At 41.6% G+C, this 13,564-nt stretch overlaps 1 protein-coding gene across 34 annotated transcripts in view; it reads right to left on the reverse strand.

Annotated features, from left to right (window-relative positions):
- The window catches only part of PTPRD (protein tyrosine phosphatase receptor type D), a 1,992,390-nt gene that overhangs the window by 795,738 nt on the left and 1,183,088 nt on the right, over positions 1–13,564 (reverse strand). The gene's annotated exons all lie outside the window — the stretch shown is intronic.

Below are 13,564 nucleotides of genomic sequence, written 5' to 3' on the forward strand. Positions count from 1 at the left end.
TTTCGCGCGGTCATGAGAAGCACCAGGCTCACGGGCAAGCCCAGTAGTTCTCTGGTGGCTAACCCACCTAGAAACCTCCTCCCCTTAACCCATGTTTTTGGGTCATGAGATGTTGTGGAGACTCGCCAGGAGACCCCCGACTGGGAAGCTCCATCAAGCCTCCGGCCCTCGGGGGTCTCCCCAGCATGTCCCTTGCACTCGCAAGGGGCATGCTGGGACTTTGGGGGCCAGGTGGCCCTGATCCCCACCACCCCTACCATCTCCGTGACAGAGCCGGTAGTCATGCTAGGGCGAGCACTCTTTTTGTGTGCTAAGGGCTAAGCCCTCTCTCCCCACACTAACCTTCCCAGCACTTCACACTAATAGTTTGAAGCACCTCAATAGGGAGAGTTTGAAGAGCATATAGCTAGAAGTGTCAAGGGGAATAACAAAAACTTCTTTAAATATATCAGAATTAGAAAACCTACCAGGGAGGGAATTGCTCCTTTAGATGATTAGGGTGTGAAAGGGATTATTAAGGAGGATAAGGAGATTGCAGAGAAGCTGAATAAGATATTTGTATCTGTCTTCATGGCAGTGGATACTAACCATAGACCCTCTCCAGAATTGAGCTTTTCAGGTTTAGTGGCTGAAGAACTGGGCCAATTTGAGGGAAGGGAAGATGTTCAAAACTGTCTTGAAAAACTAAAAATTAACAAATTGTTATGGCCAGATCACATCCACCCAAGAGTTCTGAAGGAACTCAAATGTGAAATTGCAGATTTCTTAGCAAAAATATGTAACTTGTCCCTACAGTCAGGCTCTATACCAGAGGACTGGAAAGCAGCGAATGCAACTCTGATTTTCAAAAAGGAATCTAAGGGGGAATCTGAGAAGCTAGAGGCCAGTTAACTTAACTTCTGTGCCTGGTAAATTGATGATGGCAATCATACTTAAGGACATAGAAGAACAGGCCTTGCTGAAGGAGAACCAGCATGGCTTCTGCAATGGCAGATCTTGCCTCACTAAGCCTTCAGAGTTCTTTGAGAGTGTCAGCCAACAGGCATGTGGATAAAGGTGATCTGGTTGACATAGTATACTTGGACTTCCAAAAAGCATTCGACAAAGTTCCCCACCAAAGGCTTTTGAGTAAACACAGCAGTCATGGAGTAAGGAGACAGGTTCATGTGTGGATCAGTAACTGGTTGACGGACAGGAAACAGAGGGTAGGAATAAATGGACAGTTTTCACAATGAAGGGAGGTAGGAAGTGGGGTCCCACAGGGGTCAGTACTGGGACCAGTGCTCTTTAAGTGGCCAAATTTGCAGAAGACACTAAACTATTTAGGGTAGTTAAATCCACAGCAATTGTGAGGAGCTGCAAAAAGATCTCTCCACTCGGGGAGTGGGTGACAAAATGGCAAATGTGGTTCAATGTAAGCAAGTGTAAAGCGATGTATGTTGGGCACATATATGCTGATGGGATCTGAGCTGTTGGTGACTGAGCAGGAGAGAGATCTTAGGGTTGTGGGGTTGACAGCTCATTGTAAGTGGCAACTCAGTGCTGTGAAAAAGCTGTGAAAAAGTCTAATTCCATACTAGGAATCATTAGAAAGGAAACTGAAAATAAAAATGCTAATATTATAATGCCCTTATACAAATCTATTGTGAGGTCACATCTGGAGTACTACATACCGCTTTGGTCACCATATCTTAAGAATGATATTATAGAACTGGAAAAGGTGCAGAAGAGGGAAACTAAGATTATCAGGGGCCTGGAGCACCTTACTTATGAGGCTAGGCTACAGCATCTGGGGCTCTTTACCTTGGAAAAGAGGCGACTAAGGGAAACATGATGGAGGTGTATAAATTATGCATGGGGTGGAGAGGGTAAACAGAGAGAAATTTTTCTCCTTCTCTCAGAACACTAGAACGAGGGGTCACTCCATGAAATTGAAGGTTGGGAAATTTAGGACCGACAAGAGGAAGTACTTTTTCACACAGTGCATAATTAATCTATGATGGAATTCCTTGCCATGGGACGTGGTGATGGCCACCAGCTTGGATGGCTTTAAAAGGGGCTTAGACAGATTCATGGTGGACAGGTCTATCAATGGCTATTAGTGTGGTGGTTATGGACCACCTCCAGCCTTAGAGGCACGATGCCTCTCAATACCAGTTGCAGAGAAGCAAAACAGGAGAGAAGGCATGCACATACCTCTTGCCTGTGGGCTCCACAGAGGCATCTGGTGGTCCACTGTGTGAAACAGGATGCTGGACTAGATAGGCCTTGGGTCTGAACCAGCAGGGCTGTTCTTATGAAATAAGAGCATCTCCTGCTCTGTTTGTTTTTAGGAAGACCCTGAAGATGTACCTCTTATCCCAGGTTTTTAATTGAAATTTTAATGTTTTTACTCATCAAGCTTTTTACCTGTTTAATGGATTTTAACATGTCATAATGTTTTTATAGTTATGTTTCATTGGGCCATGCCAACTGTCAACTGCCATGTGTCAACTACCCCCCCCCCACACACACACACACTGGGGTGCTCAGTTTATTTTTTAGGAATTTTTGAAGTGTTTAGATTCTTTGGTGTCTTCATTACACACCTTCATCTCTTCTGTTCATTTTGACCCCACTGCTTTGTGGGTGGGGGAGGGGGACTAGTGGCATCCCATGTGCCAACTACCCTCCAATACACAAGCCACTGGGTACTCATTTTATATTTTAAGAATTTTTGAGGTGTTTACTCTCTGGTGTGTAATGAATCCTCATAGGGATTCATTATGAGGAAAAGTTATTAGACACCAAAGAGTCTAAACACTTGAAAAAATTCCTAGAACATAAACTGAGTAGTACTCCACTACTTTGTGGGTGTAAGGGGGTGTAGTTGGCACATGGCAGTTGACATTTGGCATTGTCCGTAGACAGTCAAAATGAATAGAAGAATATTACACAACAAATAATCCAAACACTTGAAAAAAAAAGATCACACATTCTGCTCCATAACTCAACTTCAACAAGGGCTAGAGCCCCCCCCCCTTTTAATGAAAGCTGGATATCTGGGGAAATTAATAGAAGGGATACAAATCTCAAATAGATTTGAATCATATCTGGCATGATTCGATTTGGACCCAGATCTAGCCAATGGACCACGGGAGCGATTTGTTCTGTCTCCAAATCAGCTAGATTTGGGTACAAAGCAATTTGTACCCAAATCGATTCACACATCCCTTTGCTACATTTGAAATTCTGATAAAGCTTATTCCATCATTTTCCAGTACGTGAGATTTATCCTGTCTCCCCCACACCCCGGCCCTCCCTTGCATTTAGTAGGAAGTTCCCATATGCAAGCAATATATATTCTCCACTAGAGAAAAGTCTTTCAGTACTTAACACAATGTTCTTTCCTATGCAGGGGAAAAAAAAAACCACATGAAAATATTCATGTTGTTCTGAGTGTTTCACACCCCGCTAACATCACACTGTCATATTTCCCTTCACATGCAAAGCTTAACTTGCTGAACAGCATGTTCACATATAATTTAAGTCACATTGACTGCAGCAAGGCTGATAGTGTGCTTGTAAGGAAATACTGGCAGTTGGCTAATGCTTGATGGGGAGAGAGCACGACACCTTCACTATGTGCAAAAGAAATTCGTAGCTAGCTTGTAAAAGCATCAGACGATCATACTATATCATAGCTTTGAAACTGAGGCCTGACCCAAGTACAGCACTATGAAATATAACAGTCCAGTCATAGACCAGGCCTTCACAACTAGTGATCACACTTCAGCAGCCATATATGGTGGCCACTGGAGCTCAATAAACCTTAAGGTCATGCACACAATCAAAACAGCTGGCAGGGTGAAAGGCTGGTGAGGAGGCAGCCTCCTGCCTGCCTCCCTGCACATGATCATTTTTTACTACAGGCTCTGCCGCTCACTGCGGTACATGAGTGCCACCACTGCGTGTGGCAGAGCAGGGAGCTGGGGGAAGATGTCCTCTGGATCCTTCAATGGGCCGCACCAGGGATCCACGCCAGACCCCTCAATGCACTACGCCATCCTCCCTCAGCTCTTGCCATACAGCTCTGTGTGTGCACGGCCTGCCTGCCGCCCCGCCCCCACCCACGACCCAGAACCTAGGGTTAAGGGTGCACTCATGCCCTTAAACCCAGGTTAAAGCCTCAGGCAAATTTCTGGCCTTGGGGCGGAGTCAGCGCCGAGTTTGGGATCGATCCCAGAGCTTCACATGGGTAGCCAAGCCCAGGCTGGGCTGCCAGAACCTGGGCCTGACTACTTGTGTGAACAGCTTTGTTTGCTGACTTTCTGGTACTGGAAAAATCAGGGAGGTTGTTAAGCATCTGCATGCATTGCTTGTTTTTCTGGATCGTATTAGTTGCAGAGGCGTATCTAGGGAAAATAGCGCCTAGGGCAAGCACTGAGGTTGCGCCCCTGTCCAAATATCTGACACCCATCTTTCAGATAACTTTACCATAATATCAGCTGAAAAATACAAGTCAAGCTCGTTAATCTTTTAATATTTCAAAAACAATTTAGCAGTGGATGTAGCCAGACCAAAAATGCTGGAAAAATACAAATTTCAGTATGTTGGGACTCATGAAATACCCAAATACTATGTGGAGGTGTATTTGGAAAACTAAACAGAAGTGCCTGTCTAATTCTCAACTATGAATTCTAGCATCACCATTACATAAGTTTTAAAAATAAATGGAGAATTTGGCTTTTCCCAGATACTCTGAAAATAATTAAAGGATATGCAGAGTAAACTGTGTCACTGCTTGGAATAAGGTCTAGTATTTCAGAAAGACATGTTAAAATGAGAGAAAGAGAGCAAGAAACTCCCAGTGGGCCGTAATACTAAGGATTTCACACTGATTCAAAGACAAACTCACCATTAATAGCCATATTATTAAGACATCACATTTAAATCACTCACCACAAGAAACAAAGTTAGAGCAAATAAATACAATCCTAGCTCATAAGCTTCAGCTCAGTATTCACAAGCCCTGATTCTCTGTACATAGTGCCAAACTGAATATGTGTACCGTGACATATATTATATTAAATTTAATTTTTTTTTAACCTGTAGCCCCTTCGGGGAGTTTCCTAAAGGCCATGGGGGGTCTGCAAAAATTTCCTCTCCCCCCACTGGCCTCTAGGGCCTCGCAGGGACCATTTGAGCATGTGTGGTGGCCATTATTTTTTAAAAATATATATATATTTAAAAATGGCTGCTGAAAACAAAATGGCCATTGCGCATGCTCAAATGGCCTCTGCAAGGCCTGGCATGGCCTAGCATGCCATGCATGGTGGCCATTTTGTTTTTGGCACCCATTTTTTATTAATTTTAATTTTTAAAACTAGCGCCTACCTCAAGTGGCGCCCAGGGCATGTGCCCTGCCTGCCCCACCCTAGATACGCCCCTGATTAGTTGTGACATTGGATCATTTAAGTTGTGCCACTTTGATTCCTCCATTGTTCTTTCAACATTACTGATGATTAACTAACACACTAAAATGTATGTCAGGACTTTATGTCAGCTTTTAAATAGCAATCTTACTGGAGAATGAGAATGAGAATGATTTACATCCAGACTAATGCTACACTAATGCGAATATGTTCACTAGTGCAGGAAGTTGCACTAGCTAGTTCCACTAAGTTGAGAGCTTGCATCCCAGATTAGTGTTGCACTGGTGCAATAAGCATGCGTGTGTAACTTGTGGCACAGGTACTGTCTCTAACCTCTTTCTCAGTCCATATATGTTGCAGAAAATGATACAAGCCTAGCCACTATCCTTGCTGCAAAAGCACAAAACTTGCTCAAGTGGACTAAATGCACAAGAGACTGAGCAAGTTAGATCATCTGCTCAAAGTCAAGGGGGTGCAGCAAGCATTAGTCTGTGTCAGCTGGTAAGTCCACATAATTTTAGTACCCCCTCATTGTATGAATTGAGCATCTAAACTCATAGATTAATCTCTTCCCTTTGATCAGATTTCTATTTCCATCTGTTCATGCCTCTTGTAATAATCCATTCTAGCACACCAGAAGTAGATTGTGCCCGTTTGGTCTTTGTAGCAGGAATATTTTATTTCACAATGTTGACAGCTAATAGTCCTGCAATTATATTGACAGCTAATGGCCTTCCGGTGGGGGACTTCTCTAAGACATAATCCTTCATGTATTTTATACCCTAAAAGACCATGACTGTGTATTTTAATAAAAGGTACATGATAAATGGAAGAATATCTGAACATGAGTGCTCTTTTTTCCCTTTTTCCCATTGCGTATCGCCCTTTTCATGGATTGACATTAGCCTTCCTTTCAGAAAGCCGGAACAAAAATAGAGAATGCAGCACCATAAATCCGACTACAGTAGTGTGAATTTGTCATCTGTTCCTGCTCTCACTTTATTTCTAATCTTTTTTGCTCTTGCCACTGCCCTTTAATCACTGGCAGAATTCATATTCCTCCGTACTTGCTTCTTGCTAAGGCCATTTTTGAATGATTCCACCTGTTACCAGTTGCCATTGATCTTTTCTGGCATGAGAAATGGTTAATGCTGTAGTTGCTACTTATCTGCCTACACTATGGGATCCTCACTGGTTTCTCCCTTTCAGCTAAAATCACATCATTAAATAGCATCTCTAGTATAGTTTCAGGCTCTCACCATTTTTTTTAAAAAATAGATGTCTATTCTTGGTTATTTGTGATAATCTGTACCCTCATCATATGACTTTAAATATTCATTATCCTTTGGTTTAGAATTTTCTATCTCCTGGCATTATATAATTTGCTTTTATTCCTGATTTCATACCAAACAGAAAACACACAGAGGCATAATTTGCATGTGCCATGAACTATATAGAACCTAGATGATTCCACCTGCATTTGTGGACCAACTAAGTGCATCTGTGAACCAACTAACTGTGGACTAACTAGGGAATAGTTGCTGAGGAGAGTTTCCAATCCTTTCTTGAGGATCAAAGCTACTTGAAAGTAGGGATGTGCAAGCCAGCTCACATCGAGCCGGGCTCTTCATTGAGCTGGCCTGGTTTGGGTGGTCTGAGTTAGAACCAGACCACACTCCAGTTCAAAGAACTGGCTTGTAGGCCAGTTTGGGTAGTATACTTGTAAAGGGGAATCCAACTAGGATTCCTTTACAAGTAAAGGGGGATTCCCTAGACTGGGGGGAGCAGCAAAAGGGGAATATTTACCTTTATTTTTCCAGTGGTGTGGATGGCATATATCCCCTGAGCCAGCCTGCAGGCTTGCTCGGCCAGTTCAATGGGTTAAACAGACCAGACCCAGTTTGGCCAAGCCCTGGCCGGGCTGGCTCGTCAGAACAGCACACCCCGTTTGAAGGACCTGCCTATTTCTAGCCTATAGGTCATAGAAGTTCTCCCTCTTCTTTCTCTTTCAATATAGAGAAGATCCAAAGAGAAATGTTCAGTGATTCAGTTATCACTTTTCTACCATGTGATGGGGGAAAAGCTATGTTCTCAGCTGTGGTCAATCTTAAAAATAAATGATATGCTTTATATAAAATCACTTCAAATAATTATCCAATAGCAGGAGCTGCAATATGGTTTGTGCCCATTATTACACCATACCTAACATAATGATTAACCTAGCCTTGACTGAATGGGACCCTGCATCCTGAGTTCCATTTATTGTATTCATTACAATAGCATTACAGCATGCTTCACCAGGCAAAATAAGATTTCCATGATGAAAAAGTAATGGAGGAGTTTGGTTAGTGTTCCCCCATTTCCTGATCAATGCTTAATTACTATGCTTATTGTCTGGAATAGATTGATCTTTAAATCATCTACTGTTGCTGGTTGGATATACGAAAATGCCCACCAAATGTACACCACAAATACACCACAAGTCATTACAGTCAAATTGCTTTCCATATTGCAAAAAGCAAACCCTAAAGTGGCCAAGCTATATCTACCCCTTTATGGCTAGGAAACCAATTTTGTGGAATTTCCATCTGCGGGAGTCCCATCTGGATAAAACATTTTGCTTAAAACTGGGTGTGGGTGATTGGCATTCTAATTTTCTTTTTCTTTTTCTGCTATGGCTGCTGTTTCATCCATTTTATTTTGTTTCAGATTTTAATTATGTTTGTTCCTATGACAGTTTTATATTGTGAGTGACCTTGGTTGGCAATAATGTAGTAGAAAAGGTGGGGTACAATTTAAAAAATCATATAAATTAAAAATAAATATTAGCAACCATATCTAAGAGATTATTTCAGGTTCCAAGTCAGAATAAGTCACCACTTTTTTACAGGACAAAAAAGAGGCAGGTACAATGGCAGAGCATTATTATCTATTAATATATCTCTTATTATTACTCTATCAATATGACTTTTCCACACTGTGGGAAACACTGCCGGTATATACAACATTCAGGCTTCCTGTTAAGAATAGCAGCAAAGGTTTTTGTAAGGATGGAAAAGAAGTGATTGCCATGGCCCATTGATGTAGGCTGGGAGCATTTGCTCACACCCATTCACATTAAGCACTGGATCCAATCTGGTCATGGTCCACTGTCCACAAGACCTCAAACCAGCTCAGATAGTTCAGAAAAATCAAAGCAAGTCACATTTGTCTGTAACAAAGTGGTTTCACCAAAGTGGTTTTTGTCACAACAGGACATTTTTCAGTAGATGCTGAGGAGAAAAAAAACTGAAAACTGGTGATGAGAAGGAACAACTGGATGTCCATTGCTTTCTGATCATTTGCAACACAGTTTAAATTTGCTGCTTTCTTGGGACCCAGTCATGTGAATTGCACCTTAGTGAAGAAGAAGAAGAAGAAGAAGAAGAAGAAGAAGAAGAAGAAGAAGAAGAAGAAGAAGAAGAAATTTTGATCCTCTATGGGAAAGAGGGCAGAAAAGATTCATCCTCTGTTACAATTGCCACTGAAATAACTCCAGCTCCTGTAGTTCTGTGATTCTGCTACATTAATACATACATGGATCAGATATGAAAAGCTGGATGTTTGAAATTTTATTGCCATTAAATACCGAACAGCAGTTTTGTCCTCTCTGTGGGTCATACTTGCTTTCAGGGGTTTCAAAAGCCAGTGCACTTGTGCCTTCATGCTCACAAACGGATTGCAGTTAGGTAAAAGGGCAGAATAGATTTCCAATATTCTTTTTTTAAAAAAATGTAAATGTACCTAGCTGGAAACAAGAGTTAATAAGCTACATCGTTCATAGAGCCTAAGGGAACAACTGAACAAATTTTATGAGGTATGGTTCAATTATGATGATTACTCTAGTTTTGAAGAATAAACTTAAAATGTTGCCTAAGGCCTCATAAGACCAGCTTTGGAAGAGTCAATATGTCATAGTGCTGGGCCAGCACACTCTGTGTCTCCTAAAATAAGACCATTTAAAAGGAATTTCTTCTTTCTCAGAACAAAGAGCAGTTCCATTTAATTTACTAATGCTGCAAAATACATGATAAAACTACCAACTGTGAAACTCCTCCAAGCCTTCACCTAAATATATGCACCTAATCTGGTTGCCAACAGGCTCATAAAAATCACTTCGGATCAGTAGGTGCACAAACAATTCTAATGCATTTGTATTAACCTTTTTATTGTTTGCATTTTTCTATTGTATATCAGTGTCATAAGACTGCACTGGTCTGTTTCAAAGCACATTAAAGTCACTGGATGTGATTACAATAGGCCTTCAAGCTCACACTCCATATATGATTAACATTTCAAATTGCCAGTGAAAGGCATATTCAGACTTTAAATAGACTGGAATATTACAGTTATGTGAACGATCTAACTAGTCAAGATTTTAATTTTAATTTTTTAAAAAATGATTATTTCCAATTTCAGCTTTCCGTGGCTGTCATTCTAAGGAAATGTCAGCACTTCTCATGAAGTGCTGGTTCTGCTGTGCTGTGGACGGACTCAGTTCTGCTGTTTGGAGTGCTATTTTAGATAGCAGGAAGTGCTCCCTGCAACCTGGAAGTAAGTACCTGAGGGCAGCGCAATGCTCAGGGACCTACTTCTGGATTGCTGGCAGTGCTTCCATGGCCACTGCATTAATCTAGAACATAGCAGCAGCACCTCACAACACCATCACTTCATTGGAAGCATTGGTGTCAGGATGGCAGCCAATTCTTTCCAGCCCTTTCATACTTCCTACTTCCTTCTTTCCATCCCTTTCATATTTCCTGACTTACTACTTAGGTATAAGTCAGAACTGACATATATCTCAGCTTATGGCTCAACAGGATCAAAGTTCCATAGGCCATAAGTAAGAGGGTTGTGTGTGTGTGTGTGTGTGTGGTGTGTGTGTGGTAGAATTTGTAAATGTAATTGAGATTCTGCCTGTCCCTATTCCATGAATCCAATTGTATGCACACATGTACATACAATGTACATGTATGTGCATATAGCTTCTGTCAACTGAATGTGAGGTAGCTGGGAGTGGGGACAGCAGGTGTAATCCTAAACCGAATCCCCTTCCCATACATTTACTGCAGGTTTGTACCACCTGTTTAAGACACCAGGCAGTCAAGGATCATTTTATTTATTTATTTAAGAAAAATATACCCTGCCTTTCCTTTCTTAAACTGGAGGTACTGAAGACAGCTCCATAAAAGTGATACTATAAAAAATAATTAGACAGGTCCACAATGAGACAGCATCTAACTCATAGCAATCATAAAGCAACAATAACATAAAACAAAGCAGACAACCAGAACACCGATAAGTGCACAGCGGAACTTAAAACAGAAAAGGCTGAATGGAAGCTGCCAACAGAATATTGGCAAAGATGGGAGCAGTGTAGTCTCCTGTGGCAGGGAGTTCCACATACTGGGCACCAGTGTGGAAAAGGCTTGCATTGGTCCCAAATGTACTTCTGAAGGCAGTAGAATAGTGCAGATCACTAGTGCAAAATCCATTAGAGTAGTAATGGTCATCCCCAAGCCAAATTGCCAAGAGAGAGCCCACCAAGTAGAAAAAAAGTTCGGCTGTGTATGCTCCATTTTGCTTGTACATGTGGTCACTATCACTGTCACATTGTAGCTTGCTTTATGGCTTCATAAGGCTTCCTTATGGGAGGAGCAAGAGCACATGTTTGAGAGCATGACCTATAGGCAGATTTCAGGTGCGAAAAAGTCCTCCACTTCAGATCCTGGATATCCACTGCCAGTCAGATCAGATCTCATTTGTCTAAATGGACCAATGGTCTGACTAGGTATGTCAGCTTCTGGAAAGGTTTCCCTTTCCCTTCCCTGGAAAGGTTTCCCCATGCTGCTAGAACCTAAACAGTCCATCCTGCTTCAATTTTGATCTTCCCCAAAGCCTCTCTCCCAAGAAAAGAAGGCCGAACAGAAAAATCTGGACCTACCCCATGCATGGCAACCTAATCAATGGGCAGATAGTGACTGAAGACCTGCCATGATCCTTTGGCAGCAGGTTACCCAATTTTATATCTGCACCCTCTAAAAATGCAATGTGCACCTGCTATCTGCAATGTATTACAAACCTTCACACTCTTCTCCCCCACGCAGCCACCATTTACAGTAAACAACAATTTATTCAAAGACAGTAAAAAATGAAGCCCCACTAAGAGCAATTATTTTCTAAAAGCTCACTTTTCTTTAGAGGCTAGAAAGTGACATTATACATCATTTTGAGTAGTAGATTCTCCATGAGTAGCTTCATTTTGGTTAAATTCTGGTCCTGCTGAAATGAATGGAAAAATGGAATAGCACTGAAATGGAAGGAATTGGCACATCAAAGTACATTATACATAAGGGTATTGTAATAAAATGGACAAAGCATGTGCAGCATAAAACAAGCACCATTAGTACATATACAGGCATTTTTATAATGCAATAAAAGCTCTCAGGACCACAAGAATTACAGCCAATCACAGTTCCACTGTTTCGAATAATTCTTCTTGATACAGATGCACACCAGAATACCATTTGGGCTTAACTTTTTTATTGGGGAAGAAAAGAAAGGGACAAAATGTTACACATTCCTAATAATTTATTTCCCAGAGCCCTGAACTTGAGTTCTTTCATTTCTTTCTAAGACAAACCCAGCCAGATGCAAATTCTAGCAACAAAACCTAGAATCTTAAAAGGCAGAAAATGAATGAAAAACACAGTTCCTACATTTAGCCCCCAACTGATTAACAAAAATGAGAACAATATATTTGTAATGAAAAACAGGAGGAAAGTTGCAGGCCAATTATAGCCCAAACACATACATTGTTGGGGGCTGGAGAAACCCCACATACTGACTGCATTACTAACTTGAATAGCAGATGTAGTATCTATATACAAACAGAAATCATGTGGTAAGCTTGAACAAAAATATCTGCCAGCAGTCTCTACTTAATTGACTGTTTCCTTCAGAAACTGAAGCAGGAGGAGAGTTGCAAGTGTCCAATTTCACACTTAATAGTAATTGAATTAGCCCCCTGTGACCTTCTAGTTACACCCTAGCTACCTATTTACATTCCAAGGGATTTTTACTTGTGCTGATGCACAGGGAATTTAAGCAGGTAATTCTCTATTAGCGTTAATGGGAATTACCCATGTAAGTTGCCTAAGCTGTGATAAGAAAATTGACTTCCAGGTTGCTGTTTTCCCCGATTCTGCTTTCTTGAGTCGGGGGAGGGGGGCAGGCTCCTTAAGCATGCAATGATACAGGGCTGCTGCTATAACATGAAAAGACTCGGTGCTGATTAGACGGCCATAGAGTAAAAAGAAGAAGAAGAACCCTGGCTCCTGGCTCCCAACAGGCCTTCGTAATGATGATGGCACTTGACAGACTCCATTGCTCAAGACCTTAGAGAATATTTGTACAAGAACCACAATGAGATAATTAATGACCTGCAGACTCATGATGCCCGGGCTTTCAGCTATCTTTCCTTTATACATTATGTTCGCTTCCCATCTCTTTGGTTTAATGCTTGGAGTATGTCCACAGTGCTTCTTTACTGGGTTTTCTTGCCTAAGTTTTGAATTCAGGCACAGCTACCTAGAGCAAGATAAATATGCTGCTGCTCACAGACAAGACAGTTGTGGTAGGATTAGCTCCAAAGATCTGTAAGTTCTTCCTGATTTTTGGTGAAGCACCTAGCCCACTTATGTGCTAGTCTGAGGTGTGCTTTGAGGAGTTCACCAAGCTCTACTACATTCAACTTTACCCTGTCACTATGGATTGCAGGGAAGTTTGATAGTGATGTGCAAGCTGTCTTTGAAAGAAGCTTGTCTCTGGACCAGTTCAAATTATGTTTGCCCAGCACACATCAGGAAAGAGTGGCTGTGCCCAGAGTGCACTCATCAGGATGTCCTCTACAGATGTCCCAAACCCTCCTGCTGCATCTCTTGATTGTGTGTGTGTGGGGTATGTGTGTGTGTGTTCATCTGAATGGCCTCTAACATGCTATAAATATTTCTTTTAACAAGTATTTTTGTCAATATTTCTTTAGGGGTCATGTAGATTAATGGCCCTCCACAGGTGATCAAACAATGAGCCAGGAGGGTTTGGGATATCTG

The sequence above is a fragment of the Hemicordylus capensis genome, chromosome 2 (assembly GCF_027244095.1).
Source record: "Hemicordylus capensis ecotype Gifberg chromosome 2, rHemCap1.1.pri, whole genome shotgun sequence".
In the NCBI taxonomy this organism is placed as follows: domain Eukaryota; kingdom Metazoa; phylum Chordata; class Lepidosauria; order Squamata; family Cordylidae; genus Hemicordylus; species Hemicordylus capensis.